The following is an 18,746-nucleotide window of genomic DNA, read 5'->3' as shown; positions in this document are numbered from 1 at the left end:
GTGGTTTGCAGACGCATAAAATTTATTCTGATGAGTGGACAGCAAAGTATAAAAAAAACTTTATCAAATGCACAATATCATGTTCATGGACAGAACAGCATGGCTTTCTGAGCATTTGAACACCAAAGGCATCTGCACACAAGAAGCCATAAGCATTCACATGGGTGATCCTAATCAGTGCTGCTCCCTGCTCTGCATTCAGCACACACAGATTATGGCACAGATCAGTTCAACCCCACTGTCAGACAGATGGGAACCTGAAGAGGGGGTCTTCCAGACACAGCACCCTCACTGCTTGTCCTGATACATGACCTCCAACCTGGAGCTCACCACGGGGGGATGACTGACTGAGGAAGAGCACTGAGAGGTGGGAAGAGGAGGAGGAAGCTGTGGAAGGCATTTAGGGAGTTTTAAAACAGCCTAAGCCTCATTCTTACTGCACAAAAAAACCCACTAACACGTGCTAACATCTGGCTTTTTAATGTAATGAGAATGCGTACAATCAGCATTCACACCCGGGTCAAATGACTCTGCAGTAGACACAGGTTTTTATCGCCTCCGGCTCCGATCGGCATCGATGGGAATACAACACCAGATGAGTGCAGTAATTTCAGCTTCTCAACTGGCAAGATGCAATGACATGCCATCATCAATTACTGTCCATCTCCTCCCGAGCAGCACTAAAACATTCACCCAAAAACATCTGCACTGAGTTTGAAAGAGAGACTGAAGAAGTAAGAGAGATAAAAAGAGAAGAAACCACTGAAAAGACCTTTGTTCCCACTGCTGTCTACCTTTGACCTCTTCTCCAGCCTGTCCGTGAGGACACACACAAACAAAACAACCCCCCCCAACCCCACCCCACACACACACACAATAGCTGACAGAAAGACAGACTCGTGTGCTGCAGCGGTATGTTCACTGGCAGTGAGAATGCAGTCCATCACCTATATTTGGTTTGAAAAACCTTACGCTAATTTTGGTGTGAAAGGGGTAATGCTGTCAGTTTGCATATGAGATCAACAATGAAAAATTGCATATATTTTATCTTATACCATCTAGGCAGCCAGTTGTATCAGTTCATACCAGCAGAGTATGAAGATTATTTTGCAGAGACATAGACGTCAGCCTTCACAGGGAGTTATTATTTTCTTCTTTTTCTGTGGGATGTGGTTATCCAGCAGCAAGTAAGGGCTATTTTGAAAACTTGTATTCACAGAAGCTCTGACATTGAATTTTTAAAACTGTATTATTCAATTTTTAGCAACTAGGGGCTAGGAAAACATCACAACTGGTTTACGGATACACAGCTACTATCACATCACGACTTATAAATGTTGTGTTTGCAAACACACATCCAGAAGACACAGAGCAACATTGGTATTCATTTTGAGTTTCCTGCCACCTGGGGAGTGTATAATTTGACAATCACTGACCCTTTTAGCTGTGTTTGTTTTCTACCAGCTCCTGAGGAAAATGCTCCACTATATTCACTCACTAACTTTGTCTGTCTGCCGTGTGGTGCCACGCAGGTAGTGTACTCATCAGACCTTGTTTGCAGAAAGCAGCTGCCTTCTGTTGCGAGAAACAAGCGCCGACGAGAGTTTGACGTGGGTTTGATGCCGCAAAGCATTCGTGAGCTGGAGTATGTCAAACCTGGAGGAAAATAGAACTAAAATTACCGCCTCACACACACCAGTCAAGCTGAAGTTACAGTTTACATCGATGTCTGTGAAAACAGGTTAGGATTAGAGATGATGCACACACGACTTCCCCACAGAAACACAAAGATCTTTAAAATCAGCACAGTTTTGAGGTGGATACCCAATATTAGTGTCAACAATTCAGCATCTGACTAAATGTCTCCTCGGCCAGAACTTTTTTTTTGCAGAACAATATGATGTTACAGTGAAGTTGACATTTGACCTTTTGGATATAAAATGCCATTGCTTCACTTTATTCTTTTAGGCATTTGTGTTGAATTCTATCATAATTAGGTGTATGAATTCTTTAGTCATGGCCAAAAGCATTTTTCATGAGGTCACAGTGGCCTTTGACCACAATTGTATTATTATTGATCATTATTTTATTTTTGAGTCAAGTAAATGTTTGTGCCAAATTTGAAAACAATTCCCTCAAGGCGTTCCCAAGAATGGGATAAGACGAGAATAGGATGGACTGACGGACAATTCACAATCTAAAAACATAATACCTATTGCTATAGTGCAGAGTCATATTAACAGGCATTATAAAATATGGATCATGTGAATTTTGTGGCATCTAGCATTTAAAATTATGATGTTCAGCAGATAAATGTCATGTCTTTTATTTCAAGAATTCTCCAGATTATTTTAGAAAAAAAATCTTGTCTGCCATGTAAAATTTTTGACAGCAAAATAAAATGTCATTTGTTTGGCTTAAACATAATAAAAAAAAAAAAGAAAAAAAGCTGGTGTGACAGTTCTAGAAAAGTATGTAAACCAGAGTGGGAGGGTGTTGGGGAAGAGAAGAGGAAAATAATTATAGCAAAGTAACAAAAAAAGTGGGGGCCTTGATAAGAATAGTTATCGTGGCACTCCTGTTTGTTGTGAAGTAGACCATCCAGGAGAATAATGACTCACTGTAACGATTCAGGGCATCCTTATATGCGTTCACACTTGGACTCACACAGATGAGCTCAGGGTGTCCATTCGTAATAAAGGTGAGGAGGAAATAAGCCTCTGCTGCCTCCATTACACAGCCCTTCATCCACACCGATGTCTCACAAACATCCATCACACAAACAGCCTCATCGGACGCGTGCCGAAGGTCAGAGTTTGACAGCGTAAGACGAGGTGTTTGTCAAAGTGACAGAGCTAAGTAGAGTAAGGTAATGGGGTAGTAGGTCACGCACAAGGAAGTTTTTACACAGCGACTTTCCACAAATAAACCTCTGGCTGACGCTCTGTATTGTTTTGGTTTTTTTTTTGATCAAGAGTAACGACTAAGAAAGCCAAAAATAAAGTTTATTATTAACATTTCAGTCTTTATAGTCCAAGTATAGTCACAATATGTTCATTTCAACCAGTTTACAAGATCAGTATTGACAGTTTTGCTCAAGGATGACAAGAGACTGAGTTTCACTGGAGAGTAAAAAATAAAAAGTCTCTTACACACTTTGCAGTTTATGATTCTTTTCAATAATGTGACCCTTTCCCTAATTTAACATGTACTTAAGTAATATAGTTATTAACAGTTTGTCTTTCACTTCTGCCACCAAGAAACCCAGTTACTGCAGGTTTAATGTGTAAAAAAACATGTCAAATTTTAACATTTTTAGGCACAGAACATATTTTTCAAGGTGGAAATCTGGAAACAGACCAAACACAGATGAAATCGGTAAAAACTGGCGTACTAACAAACACCAATTCCAGATTTTCTTTTTTTAATTTCTTGCTTTCTTTCACTCCTTCTCTGATTTGGTTATATATACTTTTTTTAAAAAAATATAAACTTATCTAATTTTAGTATTAGTAGAGTCTCTTGGCTGATTTGCATGTCCATGGCCAGGAAAAATATTTTTTTGGCCACTTATATATTATATTATTACATATTATCAAATGTATTCAGGTATTTAGTAGCCAGTCTTACAACATTAATTTATTCACTAAATTGAAATTTTGGATAAAAATAAAGAACCTCACAAGTACTGCACAATTTCCTTATTTGACTCAATTCTGACACCTTTTGCACTTTTGCATGGTATGATTTAACAATATTTATCACAGATTACTGATTCATTTAAATGCAGTACAAATTTTTGACAAAAACAAAAAAAACTGCATGCATGCACACACTCACACACATTTCCTACACTTCTATATTTGTGAGGACTATTATTGACAAAATACATTGGATAGCCCATTACCGTTACCCTGAACCCTAATCTCAACCATCACAAGTAATTCTACCCTGAATCTTAAAACCAAGTTTGAACCCTCAAAAAGACCTTTGAGCAAAAAAAGGACCATCCAAAATGTCCTCACTTTCCAAAAATGTCCCCACTCTGTGGATAAATTGTTCTGGTCCCCACTATACTTCAAGAACGAGTATGCACAAACACACACATATTTATTTATTCACACACACATGTCCAGCCCCAGGTGATGAAAGGGCTGTCATCATTAAAATGACATCATCCATGAATGAACCGCCATATGCTTCTGTGACACAGAGTGTACATACGGTATGTATGAGGGTAATGTGTCCTTCTAATCAAGGTTGACATGAAACACACGGTGAGTGTGCAAAGACCACACACACACACACACTACAAGAACACACACACACGCACACAAGCATGTGAATAAAGACACAAAAAACAAAAAAATCAAAAACAGTATTCATTAAAATGAGGATCTGAGGAAATGCCACCATAGGTAAGGAGGACACGCCAGAGGCAGGATAAAACCTATAAATATAAAGATATAAATAAATCATTGAATACATAAAGAAAATGATAAAAGAAATTAAATAAATGAATTAATGAATAAATATATAAACAAACAAATACATAAATTGATTAAGAAATAAAACGACAATAGCAATAATGAAATAAATGAAATAAATAAATTAATAAATAAACAAATAAAGAAATAAAAAAACTAAAACTGTAAATAAGAAGTAAATGAAAGGATATAAATAAAAACTATGTTTAAAATAATGATATAAAAAGTAGTAAAACTGTGAAATAGACTGATATATATATATAAATAAATAAGTAAATAGTCAATAGATGAATAAAGTTCACTTAAAAGCCAAACTAAAAAGGTAGGTCTTGGGTTTGCTTTTAAAAATATCAGCCCCCTTTGCTGCCTTCAGACCTTCTTCAAAATGATGACATCTTTGTATTATTCATGTTGGGAAGTTTCAATTTCAAATAAATGTTGTATTCAGATCAATTCATCTGCAACATGATCATATGAACTCATATAAATTAGAGCTCATCCCTCAGTGAGATCCATAGTCATCCCATTACCTGTGGATTGAAATCATACACTAAATACTTTCAACGATATGGAGAGATTAAAGGACTAAGGGCACAGCTACTTCGTTTAAGATTCAGGTATTAGCAATTCTGTAATTATCATTAGTATCATTATGTCCCTTCCTTTCCTCTCTTCCTCCCCTCAACTCTCCGGCTCTTCCTCCGTCTCCCATTGGCAAAGTGTAATCAACTGAGTTATCAATCATGGCGCATTGCCCAAGGTGCAAAACTGTAATACCTGCACTGACGGAAATGATTCATATCCACAGCTCGCTCATTATATCAACACAGACGCATTGCACCGGCTCAAACATTTATTCCCTCGCTCAAAGTTGGGATTTTGATTTAAGCTATTTCTCTTAATTTGTCTAAAGTCTGGAGTCCATGGCGGGGAATAAAGTGCTGTCGTGATTACTGCAACAAGTCGGAGAGGTTTGATAATGCATATTACTCTGAATATTATCTTCTGTCTGAGGTGTTCCTCATTTCAAAGAATGTGTGCAAACTCATTTTTCAAATATTAATGCTCAAGTGTTTCTGAAGTAAAAAAAGAATCATTCAGATACTCAAAGCTCACAGATTATTCATTGTTTCCTCCACTGCATATTTAGTTGTGTCTGGAAAAAGAAAACACAATATCACTTTCTTGACAGCTGATATAAGAAAATCTGAAGTTTTTTTGTTTTGTTTTTTAACGTTTTATGTGCTGCATAATATTAATAACAACAAATCTTTAAATCCCGACGAAAATAAATGAAAAAAGCTGTTAAAGTTGCAAAACAAAACCAAAGAACTCATCCGAGGCTACTGCAAATCTCTAAAAACAGCTCATTATTAATGGCAGAGTGAGAACATATTCCTGTGTGTAGTCTTAAGCATATGTCGGGCGTAGAATATTCATGTACAAACAGTATTATGCAAGAACATGGTGCCCTGAGGTGGTGCAGCAGCCATATGCAGAATACTGGTGGGTAATGTGCTGTCGACAAAGCGGCAGCTTGTGAACATCCACTTTTAGGCTGAGATCCAGTTTACAGTTACAGTGCTGATGTCATTGTTTGATGTCTGAAGATTTGGAGAACAAGTTTTAAAAAAAACCTGAGGGTAACTGTCAAGTTGGGGAGATTTTTTTTGATGGGTTTGTCCGTATGAACAACTTATTTTACATTTGTTCCATATGTCATTGGAATATTATTACGGATGTTTTCACCAAATTATAAATTGCTGTAGATGCCTGAATTGGAGCTAATTATGACTGTCTCATCTAGTCTCATCTGCTGTCATCATATGTTTTGTCTAAAACCTTTATCTGCAAAGTCAATAGAAACTGCTACTAAACAAATATATAAATAGAAAGCACAATATCTGAAATGCAGTGGTGTTATATTAAAGGGACAGCACAAGATGTAAAGAGTAATGGTGTCCTCCTTGGCTGAGCTGTATTGTTCAGTGTGTACATTATATGTCTGTATATTAGCGAAAAATTGGGAAAATGTCCAGAAAACTGTATTTATTTTTTTTAAAGTTTTATTTTGTTTTCCTTTTTTTCAACATTTTTTTTCGGTCATTTTCTTTTTTAAAAAGTTAACTTTTTTTCACTTATTTTAAGTTCATTTACTCTTAACTTTTTTACTATTTTCTATTTTTTGTTATTTTTTATTTTTTGGTAGCTTATTGCCCTTTCCCATGCTTTCAAAAGAACTGAAGCCAATTTGCTCAGGTTTTAAAGGGTTAATATGAAAAAAAATAATTATAGCAGCTTTAATTTTACATTCTTTTTTCTTTATCTAGGTATAAGCAGGAATTTTGTATAATTTTAAAACTGTTTGCTTCAGCTGCTGGAAAAAAACCCAAAACTTTTGAGATATGAACAAAGATCCCTCCAACAATTAATCTACAAACAACATTAACATTCCCTTTTAAGAAACTTGTCTCTGAATTTTGCTGCGTCATGTTGGCAGCCTTGTCCCAACAGTTTGCTCCTACAGCAGCTTGCTAATTACTGGACAGGGGCCTCGCTCTCCCAAACCAGACCTGACAGTGTTCGGTGGCACTATCACAACATCACAGCAGCTAAAATTACAAAGTAAAAGTCTGTGGCGTGGACAATCCTTCCTAAAAGCATCATGTTTTTTTTCCATCATGTGTAAATGTGCTCTCTCTCAGTAAACTAAGCTCATGGAAAAATATTTACTGTCTGCATGACTGAACATGGACAGACTAAGTAAGCATAATAATCCCATGCAAATGTGTGTATTTCCTCGTATTTTTATGTACATTCCTTTATCGTATGTGTTTAACCACGAATCAGCTCTGTGAATGTTTATGAACAAGCACCTGCGGCTGTTGCTACCTGTTTGTGTGTGTGAATGACTCACTGCTACCTGATGAGAAAGTCTGTCAGTCACACTCCAGCAGTGACGGGATGATAATCACCTCCCAATTAACCAGTCTGGGGGCCAGACAAGCTGACACATACCAATTTTATGGAGTTTGGCTGCAAAGCGCTCATCAGAAAGCTTATCCCCATCTCCACCTGTACGACCTTCGACCCTTGACTCTCCTTAATTTGTACTCCCAGGGTCAAACCAGCAAAGGTAGAGGATGCAGTAAGGACAATTTAAGTCTGCAACTATAATATAACACTTATGGGTTGCAAAACACCCACTACAATCTGCCTTTTTAGTGAGATAAATCAATGGGAAAGGAGTGTTAATCCACCCACCTGTTTCAGTGAGGGAGTGGGAGGGATAAAGGGAGAAACTGATGGATATAAGAAGGGATTTAATGCAGAAATAAAATATAAGTTGGAACATTTTTGGAGTCAAAAACAGATTTCTGTTAAGACAGCGCTTTATTTTTTTTATTTTAAACAGAGAGCAGACAGGCTCATCTGTTTGCAGTGAGAAGAGGAGAGGCTTCGCAAGAGAGCCGGATAAGTCACCGCTCCCAAAGTCGTGGGGTGGAAATGAGATTCGAGGGTGAAGATGAACAGCGGAGGGTGGATAAGGTTAGCAGAGGCGAGTGATAACTGGATGAATGCAGAGGAGGATGACTGAGAGAGGAAAAAGCTTATTAAAAGGGAGGTGGAGAGGTGAGCTGTGTTTGTGCCAGCCTGAGCCAGAGTTGCTCTGACTGGTCCCTCTGTTTTGGCTGGCAGATGGGTCCTGTCGTGGTGCCGCCTGAAGGATGGCGTGCCATGCAGACGCCTTCGCTTCAAACACGCGCACACACAATGTTCTCAATTCCACTGCCTTTCTTGCCAGCGCAGCCGCGGCACTGACAGATTGAGAGCAAACAGGCAGGCAGGCAATCAGCTCAGACACCTGAGAGCGCCCTGAGGACCCTCGCTCTTGCTGGCAGGCGAGAGGGACCGCTGGCTACGCTGCAGAGCACAAATTAGGCCCTCAAAAAAAGGCTCTATTAAAAGACCAATTAAAGAGCCATTACAGAATAATGAGAAGAGTGGTACCTGTTAGGTCTGAACCAACCTGTGCAACCAGCAGACACAACACCTGAGCAGTGCAGTTTTATTGGACAGCCACATGGTCAGACGTCACGCTCGGCCTCTGAGGTCAAACTAAAAGAGCACACTGACTTGACAGAGGGTCACAGCTTATTGTTGAGCTGACAAATAACGTCACATTCATTTCTTCTTCAGTGGATTGAAGGTCAAGATGACAAACACAGGAGTCAGAATTGTCTGAATAATTAATTTTTAAAGAGGACCTATTCTGCTAAATTTCTGGTTTATACTTGTATTTTAGGTTTTAGGTTTTAGGATTCAGCCCATTCTCATTCCGAACTCCTAAAACAGCATTGTTTATTTATTTATTTATTTTTTGGTGTAAGTTTGCAATGCCAAAAGCTACCTTTTGCATCTGCATAATACACCGCTGGACAGCATCAGCTGAGAACGTGGCTGGACAGAACTGTTCGTGGTGTTATTATTGGCCGCCGGGTGGCTTGACGACACCTGCTGCAGCAGCATGATGTGTGAATGGGCAGTGTTAGCTGAGACCAAGGCAGGATAGAACCTGTGCATCCACATGATACACCACTTAGCAGTTAAAACACTGCTAGTAATGACATAATTTAAGAAGCACAAAAGTCACTACAGGGCGGGCAGTAGGGGTCCAGCAAGCCCTGGACTTTCATACAGGAGTCAAGTGTTCACTTCCAATCTGAATGGGATTTTTTTCTAAACTTCCATGTTTGCCTAAATGGGCCAGCATCTACCTTTGTTGACGTCCTGGCGTTGGTTGTCATGTGCTTTTGTTGAAATCACGTAAGAAGCATCCTGGAACAAAAACAGTAAACACAGAGCAATACCTAGAGTGTGATATATAGACCTGAAAGTCTAATGCAAAGTGGCAACATGTGATGACTTTGGATGAGAAAGTGTTGCGTGACCATATGAAGAAATCTGGCACATTATAACATCATACTGTAGCCAGATGACAAAAAAGCTGAAAATAGAATATCCAGGATGATAAACTTGTATTTTTTTCTCACATAGATTACTTCCACAAATGTTTACCTCACTATTTAAAACTTTGGCCCCATTACACATGAAGATCCTTCATCGTAATGATATATATGAGACAGAAAATATGGAAAAGCATATTAGGTCCCCTTTAAAGATAACCATTTTGACGTAAAACAAAAGGACATTTACAGTGGATCACATCCAGAGAATGAAGAGGGACTGTTTCCTGCAGGCCAGTGATGAAGAGAGCTGCCACTGGACCCCTCTCAGTCCTTAAAACACAGTGGACTTCACAAGTGCGAGGCAAAGAATGATTCGAGAACCGAAATCGTCATCTAATCACTTTACAACGTGATTACTTTCAATTTCTATCCACTGATGTGGCAACTCGAGACATGTTTCTGAATCTGTGTGTGTGTGTGAGAGAGGGAGAGAGAACCAGAGACGGACAGAGACAAGTGTCCTCCTGCTTTATATCTCAGCCTCCATCAGGAACGATCAATACAATCCCTCAGAATTACTGTCACAACAGAACGAATTGCCCTGTCATGCACTGAATACACACACACACACACACACACACACACACACACACACACACACAGCAACAACCTCTGTATGCTGTACATTCCTCCACACACACTGACATTTATTAGGTTTATTAAAGCAAGCACCACGCACCATTTTACTGTATGTTCAGTCGATTTCATGACAAAATAGACAGAACAGGAAGATAAACAGGCTCATTAAAGGATTATTCTGCTCCGAGTCTTTTTTTCTTTTCTTTTTTTTTGTTGTACTTTTGGCCATCATCCCTGTCAGTACTAATAACATTGTACTAGTTACAGTAATTGCTGAGATCTGGATAAATATCCATCATAGTTTATAGACCATCTTATATCTTAACGTACTTTGCTCCTTGAAATTATATTTATATACGACTAATTTACAAAAGCAAATACATTCTGAAGGAAAGCTACTATGATCACATTTTTTATAAATAAAATAAGGAAATGTTAATTAAAGAAACTGGCAGGTTGCAAAATATAGATACTGGAGGAGTCAGGGAAATATTCAACTGACAGGGTATTTAATTTGTTTTTCTGCAATATCTTCTCATAGCAACTACAGCATTATTCAGCATTTTAGGCGCTAACAGCATTTAGTAAAAGGGATAGTTTGTATTTTTTTTAATTTTGTAAGTAACTGTATGAATCAGTTACTTATGGTCAATGTATAACCATTGTTAGCTTCTTTGGTGTTACTCCTGTTTGCCTTTCAAAACTGGGGGCGTGCTGAGCGTCATTGACTGTAGGTAAAACATTAACTATGTATAAGTATCACACTTCAAAACACCCCTTTAAAATCAAGGAAAGATCATCTTCATTTAATTGAGAAAAAGCCAACAATAACTTGAAATTAAAGACATTTGTTGAATTATTAACAACCTGTCAGTTCTGTTCTGATTGATTTTGTTGTAGCAACGTTGCTTTTTCCGGATCCTCACCAATTCGTCTTGTGACTACAGTGTTATTATAACTGATGGAAATGATGTCAAAAACTAAGAAAATAAGACCCAGGTTGTAATAATAAACCAGATTTATCCTTTCCCCAAGAGACCGGATGAATGGATAACTCTCTCCTGCCAAGAAGGAGCTGGTCATATCTGATTGAACCAATGCTTGTGTGGAGAATTAATATAATATTCTAATATTTTGTTTTGTTTAGATACAAACCATCTCTCTGTCTCCCGCCCTGTTCTCTCTCTGTTCACCTCTCTGTCCCTTTGAGTGAGGATCTATCCTTGTTACATGGTGGCAGATTGACTTTGGCTGGAAAATAGGCATCATGTATCCTTGGGGTGACATTTGTCTTCATAGATACCATGTTGAGACGTGGAGAAAGAGGGCGAGAGGAACACAGAGTGACAGAGAGATGGTCAATAAGTAATAAATAGCGAGGACAACGAGATGGAGACAGAGTTAAGGACATGGGAGGGAAGAAACAGACGCAGAAATAGGACACAGAAGGGCGGGAGAAAATGGAGGGAATGTGAAAAGCGGAGATAAAAAATGATGTCCAGATTTTGGCTGGCTGCTTTGGGCATCTGGGATGGGAGGATGAATCGGAGGATAGGTGTGAGGTGATTAAAGTATTGTGCTGGCCCCGTGAGGACAGAGAGCCATCTTTTCTCCTCTCATATTTTCTCCGATCACCAAACACGTCCGACGCATCCTCTGGTCTCAATCACACGAGGCTGCGGTGAAACAGCTGGCCTCAATGTCAGCGCAGGGCTGCTGGTTTGGGATCTGTGGAGGGACACAGCGAGGAGACAGATGCCCATAACTAATGACTGTCGTTATGGACACCCCACAAACAATGTGTCTGTGTGTGTGTGTGTGTGTGTGTGTGTGTGTGTGCAAGATGTGAAATTATAATGTATTTTTGCTAGAAAACAATCCTTGACATTTGTTTTGTCTCAGAATCAGGTTGCCAAGTAGGATTTAAGGAGGACCTTGCCTGAGTATGTGATGCACAAAAGTAAACATAAAAAGAGAAAAGAAAAAAACAAAAACAGGAGTTTACATAAATAGAAAATAGAAAAAAATGTACATATGCACATATATCATATAGAAATTCATACAAAATCTGTAAAATATTTCCAAATATATTTTGAAGGCAGTGACAAGGCTCCAAAAAGAGAACCAAAGTGTAACTGTAACTTTCATTTTCTGTTCAGGCAAACCACAGTGTTTATTAACAATAACTTTTGAGCAGAAAACACAGCTTTCACTCAATACTAATTACCAACAACTAATAATTTTTAGTATATTAATAATTTTAATTTTTAGTTTTTTAACATAAAAATTCATAATTATTCTGAAAATAATTTTTTTTAAGGGTGAATAAGGTGCCAGAGTACACCATAAAAGAATGAAAATATATAAATAAAAAAATAAAAATAATTGAAAAACAAGAAAAAAAGTCCCTGGGGGGTGATCCCCCCGGACAGTGACAATGTCCTCAAATGCTACAAACGCCCCTTAATTATGTTTAAATAAATAAAAAGATATTAAACTTTGGGTATCTCAGCAGAACTAAACCAAGAAAAAAAAGTTAAAAAAAAATTAAATCCACCTCAGTTATTCACTGATTTGGTGCACCACCCCACCTGGCGCACGCACGGTGATCATAATCAAACGCACCCTCTCACCCCACAGGTGCATGCTGGGTGTGGCTAAAGGCTAATTTAGCATGAAGCCTCGGACTTCTGCGCGCGCTGAGGATCCTCTACCTTGGAGGTATTTGAGGACTTTCTGCTGTTTCTTCCAAACGTGTGGAAAGTTTGTGGCGGCAGACGGGCTAAATGGACTGGTTAAACTGGGGCGGAGAGGCTGTGTGGACTGGTGGAGTCGTGGACCTGGAGCAGACTGGGGAGGTCTTACCGTGCGCGAGGCTCATGGGGTGACGTTCATACAGGTGAGTGCATGGACACAGTGCTCCTGATGGTTCTCTGTAAAACTTGTGCTTGTGCGTTAAAATTGTGTAAAACCTGCAGCTCACTTTTTGTTTTTGAGTGCGTGTTTGTGGTTTGCAGCGCTCTGAAGTGAAATATACCGAATTGTTGTTGATAATAACTTCCAGGTAAAACCCTCCACCACCGTCACGCGATAAAATCAAATGGTACTGAGCAAATGCTGCATCAGTTACTTAGTTTTAACCACCCAATTAAAGGCCCAACCAAAAAATTATAGGCTCCATTGACAGAAACATTCATTTAATTTTGCAGAACATGGGAGTTGCTGGTCTACCACTACCTCAGGGAGTATGGACAAAGTGGTGGAAATATTAAAAATCTGGTAAAGCCTACACTTAAACTGATTTATGGCTGATAATGATAACAGACATAAATGAAGCTGCTGATTTCACATATCTCTGTGATTCAAAACAATATCAAGATGTCTACCTGGAAGTGATTATTAGCACTGTGTCATGGTGATTCGGTCTATTTTGTTAACATGTTTGTGTTTCTGCGTCGGTGATGATTCATTCTGCTCTCAGGCTGTTTAATGGACTCTATGTGGCTTTATATTGCTTGCTGCAGCCGGCGTGGTTTGATAATTGTCTGCGTTTTATTCTCTTTTTCTGTTGTTGTTGTGTATTGATGATCAGTTGTATGCACAAGTTGTAAAGTGCCATCTATGGAAATTGAATTTATTGTTGGCTTTTTATTGACGTCCCTGCTGAAATACTGGTTAACCAGCTTGTTTGACCAGCTTAAGTTATCTTTTTGCATGATTTTTAAAGGTTTAGCTGGTCATACCGACTTGTGATGGCCACTCTAGCTGGTTTATCCAATGAAGTTCCCGTCCTTGAGTATGGAGAAGAAATAGTGTCATGAGGGGGAGGTATGAAAAGCAGAGGGCACAAATCAGTAAAGTCTAACTGTAATGGGATATGCATAAAGAGAAATGTGCTCAGCTCGATAGGCTGGTCAGCCCAGCATGTCCGGCTGGTGACTAAACCAGCTAAACCCAATTTCTCAGTTTTGAGATCAATAAAGTATATCTATCTATCTATCTATCTATCTATCTATCTAAACCACGAGGCCCGATGATGTGCTGACACGTTAATGCAGTTCATTTTAAAGCATCAGCGTCTTCTTTAATCAATTAGGTATGTCATATGTTAAAAACTGAAAAATGTAAGTTACATTTTCTGAGTACATTTTAAGTGACCTACTTTTGACTTTTGTTTGAGAAAAATTTTCTTTCACCTTGTACTTGAGTAGAATATCTTTAAAGTAATGGCATTCAAATTTTTAAGCATTAAACCCTCATGGGCTAAAACTCACGGTCTGAGTTAGTTCAGACAGTCAGTCTGAACTATGCACAGATAACATCTACAAAAATATTTTTAAAAAGACTTAATTAATAATTAATTTGTAATTTTAGAAAAGTGGATAAAATCAAGTTACAATGTCATGTTTTTCTGTGCTCACAAATGAACCACTGTTTCTTTTAAATTACAAAGTTTTTAATTTTCTATATCCATTGCTGTAGTGGGTGCAGATTGAAGTTAAAGTATGGAAAGTAAACCTCGTGAACATGCTTACTTCTGTACAGTGGAGGCTAGTTCTGCACATCATGTTGTCAGATCTCTATATTGGTCTCATATTACAGACTTTAATGTGATTATAGACAACATCATGTTGGCATTTTTAGGTGAATATCAGAAACCAGGCAGGATCATACATGGCTACAAAAGATTCATAAAGTCTGTGTGTCTGACTCTGGATTTCAGATTCAGAATGTGGCTCAATCAGACGGTTACCTTTTTAGAAATATTACTGTGATTTACCGTATGTTTTATTTAATAAAATAAAATATGACAGGCCAAATATATGCACAATTAATTAGATCAACAGTTGCTCATACTATACTCATCAGCCTCATTTGAAATAGACAGAATATATAAAAGCTCATTCACACAAACAGAGTGATGTGTGGATACACAGACAGAGGAAGGTCACTGTGTGTATCTGTGTGAGCAGCGGTGTTGAATGTTTGGAGTGGAAACTGCACTCAATGCCACTTCAAACAATGCGCAGCACCAAACAATTGTCCTCTGTGTTTGGTGAGTCTGTGGCTATTTTTGTTTCGCTCATTCACTTGTTGGAAGAGCTGCTTTTATTGGCTGAGGACAAACTGGAGCAGTGACCAACAGTGTGTCGTCTTTGTTTGTTTGAGGATACTAAAAAACTGAGTCTGACGAAAGATGCAGAGAGGAGAGGCAGAATTTAGGGGGACAAAAAGTAGCATTTTTGTTAAAATACTGAGAGAAAGTAGGGATAAAGAAAGCAGCATAAAAAGAGAGTAAAGTCAGTAGTTTGAGTGTGTTGCATTTATCAGTAAAAACACATAGTGAAGCATTATGGTTGCACCACATTATAATTCACATTTCTTTTTTACAATTTTATTTTTATCTGCATGTGACGACTGTATAGGAAGTAGTATGAAAGTACATCAGTATACGGAACATATTGCAGTTCATACATCTTTATCAAGAATAGCTCTCTGTTTATTTACACATGCAAACACATTCACACATGCTAATGCACATATGAGGTGAAAATAAGGTACATGCACGTGCACATCTCCCCATCCATCTATCAAAGCTATCTGTCACGCTTTGAGGCAAAATACATTTATAACTCCACGTCTCCGTCTGACCGCCTCGGTCTAAATAGAAGCTGCATCTGAGGGACAAACCATTGGCGTAACCAAAGATGATATTTGGCAAACTGTGCCTGCGATTCCGACAAGGCACAAACATGAGTGTCATTATACTAGTACCTGCAGACAAAACGCTGCAGGAATAAACAATTCAGTGCAAATATGGTTTCTGCAATGGTGGCGGATGCAAGAGAGCACAGCTAGACTTGCTTTATCAAAAGAGGATTTTAAAAAAAAATATACTTTATTGTAGGACTGTTGCAGTTTACATAAATATACATTTGTATGTATGTGTATGTGTGTGTGTGTGTGTGTGTGTGTGTGTATATATATATACATACACACACACATACATACATACATGCACCATCATACCAGCTCCCTTTTTCCCCTTTTTTAATTTAATATTTTTTCGACTTTTACGTTTTATATATATATATATCTTTTGATCTTTTCACGTGCACAGTTGTACAGATGAAGCAGGGCGACTTCGGCAAAAATTCTTGTGGCTTGGTGGCACAGACCTGAGGGTTGATAGTTTTCAGTGTGCGGTGAACCTTTTCCACTGTATATATGGGCACCGTGTCTTTAACGATATGCAGCGCGGCTGCATCAGTAACAGCTTTGCAGCGGCGCATTTTGTGTCATAAAGGACACAATGGGAAAATGATTCCACTGAAGTCGGCTGCTTTTCACCGGGTGTTTGTGGGCTGACGCACTTTCGTGCGTCTCGGAGTTAGACACATTTCTCCCACTTGGCTGCATGTCTTTGTTTGACATGTTGAAATAAATTGGTCGCGCTGATTTAGTTGCGACAGCCTTTAAACAAACTGTGGTTTGTTCGAGATCTGACGCGGCAAAACCGAACCAAACGATTAACGAGACTTTGCATTTTTTGGGAACGTAGGCTACTGTTCGCCGTCATTAATGCTTGCTGTCATGTTGTGGTGTGTGTGTGTGTGTGTGTATCTCTTGGAGGTAAGAGTGTGAGGAGGGCTCAGCCCACCATGAGGCCCAAAGAGAGCGGCGGAGGAAGTTAAAGAGAGTCAAGATTTTCATTTTTAAAAATGTCCCAAACCACAAATTCACATTAATGGATAACATTGATTTTTCACGCAGCCCTACTCTTTCATAAGGAGGCATTATATGTTAAATAAAACAATGATTTTACAACTTCTCAAAATCTTGCCAGAGTGAATCTAATTCGACATCCTCAGGTGCTTCATGCAACTGGATAACAACCCATGACTCATGCTCCTTGGTTGCTCGGTGTTTTTGGTATCGGACATTTATTCAATCTGCCCAAGATGCTTAAAGATACTTTTAAATATTAAAATAAACATCTTGTTCTTGATTGTCTGCTGTAAGTTACCCTCTGGAAAAGATGTGGCACACAGGAGTTACTTCATACTTCAACACCTTGAAGGCGAACTGTTCAGAATCCCAAACTATTATCGCAGAGCACGACCTTCTCTGTCACTTTAGCACCAACCTTTCATTTCTAATTCTGTCAGAAAAAGTCATCGCTGAGGGGAAATTTCATTCCCCACAAAGCAACAGGCAATTCTTGTCTCTGCCAGTCATTGACATGTGTCTTTGTATTGCTCGTCTGTGTCAGTCAGATGCTCCCTCTAGAACTTTCCTCCTTTTAGGGGTTTGGCTTTTTTGAGCTTGTGTTTATTAATTTATGACACTGTGTTGGAACTAAAAATCTTTCTTTTTTTTTTTACTCTTGCCTCCAAGATTGGGCAAAAAAGCTCTTAAAATGAATGTATCATCATTTCCATCTTTTTAAAACATTGCCATCAAGTTTTTACTTTTGGCAAACGGGATGTGATTTATTTTAAAATGTCGTCTGGCTGTTATAGTTCAAGTGGCAGAGTGTGTTACATCTGATTTAAGCAGAAATACACTCTCAAACTCCAAGGTCAAACCTCATCGTCACTATTAAAATTCACTCTACAACCACTGATAGCAATGCTAATGACCACATGAGAAGCGAGGCCTTAATCAGCCGAAATATTCCTCTCATGCTCCCCCCGTTGCGGGAGACATGGGGCCTCTCTTCATTTGCAGTGTGACGGCTGTGTTGCAGGGGGTGTCCCTGCCGGCTGGAGATGACGGCTGCAGAGAGGCAGCGGAGTGACTGACGACTCCGAGACAGTCCGTCTGTCAGGCAGAGTGATGGCTGGGAGACACTCGCTGACAGATCAGGCGAGACGGGAAGAAATAAGAGGAGAGAGGAGGAGGAGGAGGAGGACGAGAAGGGTACCCTGGCAGCTTTGTCTTTCAATCCGGGGAGATACGCGAGTTGGGGACAGCAGAGGAAAAAAAAAATTCAAAAGTGCTCAAGTGGCGGCCGTGTTGCTTGTGGATGATCAGGAGGCACCTACGCTTGTTAATGATGTTTTCAAGAGGGATCAAACAGCGAAAATGTGCCACATTAGGCTCCATTAAGCTTGTATCCGTCCGGTGTCGTTCAGTGATATCAAAGATGGTGTGCAGACGGTGTGAAAGCTCTCACCCTGGGCAGACATAATGAACGTCCTAATCAGACACGTCTGTAATCAGCAAAGTATCTTAATTAGGCTTGGGAGGGTTGTTGAAGAGGAGCACTCGGCCTCAATCGGTCACGTTTTGACTGGAAAATGTATTGATGATACCTTTTGTGATTATAGGCTTGAACACAGATTAGCGTTGTTATTATTCGTCCATAATGTGTCATTTGTTGTAATGGGTTTTTTTTAAGGGGATTATTCTTCAGCAGCATTTTTAGCTGTGCTGTCAGAGAGGCTCCAGGGATGGAGATGAAGGCATGAGTCGGCGTTAGGGCTGGGCTGTATGGCTTTAAAATGATATCATCATATTTTTAGGGTATATCACAACACACAATAAATATCTTAATATTCTGAAATCTCCTGAAATACAAAATTATTAAATGAACTACAGTTATAAATAAAGCAGTTACTGCCATAAAATAAACTGTTATGATGAA

General features: G+C 38.9%; 1 long non-coding RNA gene across 1 annotated transcript in view; it reads left to right on the top strand.

Annotated features, from left to right (window-relative positions):
* Positions 1-12,756: 12,756 nt before the first annotated feature.
* Positions 12,757-18,746, top strand: part of LOC148186298 (uncharacterized) — a 163,064-nt gene continuing 157,074 nt past the window's right edge. The window contains exon 1 of the long non-coding RNA XR_015774959.1: positions 12,757-12,995. This is a non-coding gene — a long non-coding RNA (uncharacterized LOC148186298). The remainder of the gene's footprint in view (positions 12,996-18,746) is intronic.

This window comes from Plectropomus leopardus, chromosome 19 (assembly GCF_026936395.1).
Source record: "Plectropomus leopardus strain MGB_pleo_1.0 chromosome 19, ASM2693639v1, whole genome shotgun sequence".
NCBI classification, from domain to species: domain Eukaryota; kingdom Metazoa; phylum Chordata; class Actinopteri; order Perciformes; family Serranidae; genus Plectropomus; species Plectropomus leopardus.
The sequence above is the reverse complement of the archived record's forward strand: the minus strand, read 5'-3'. Positions and strand labels throughout refer to the sequence as shown.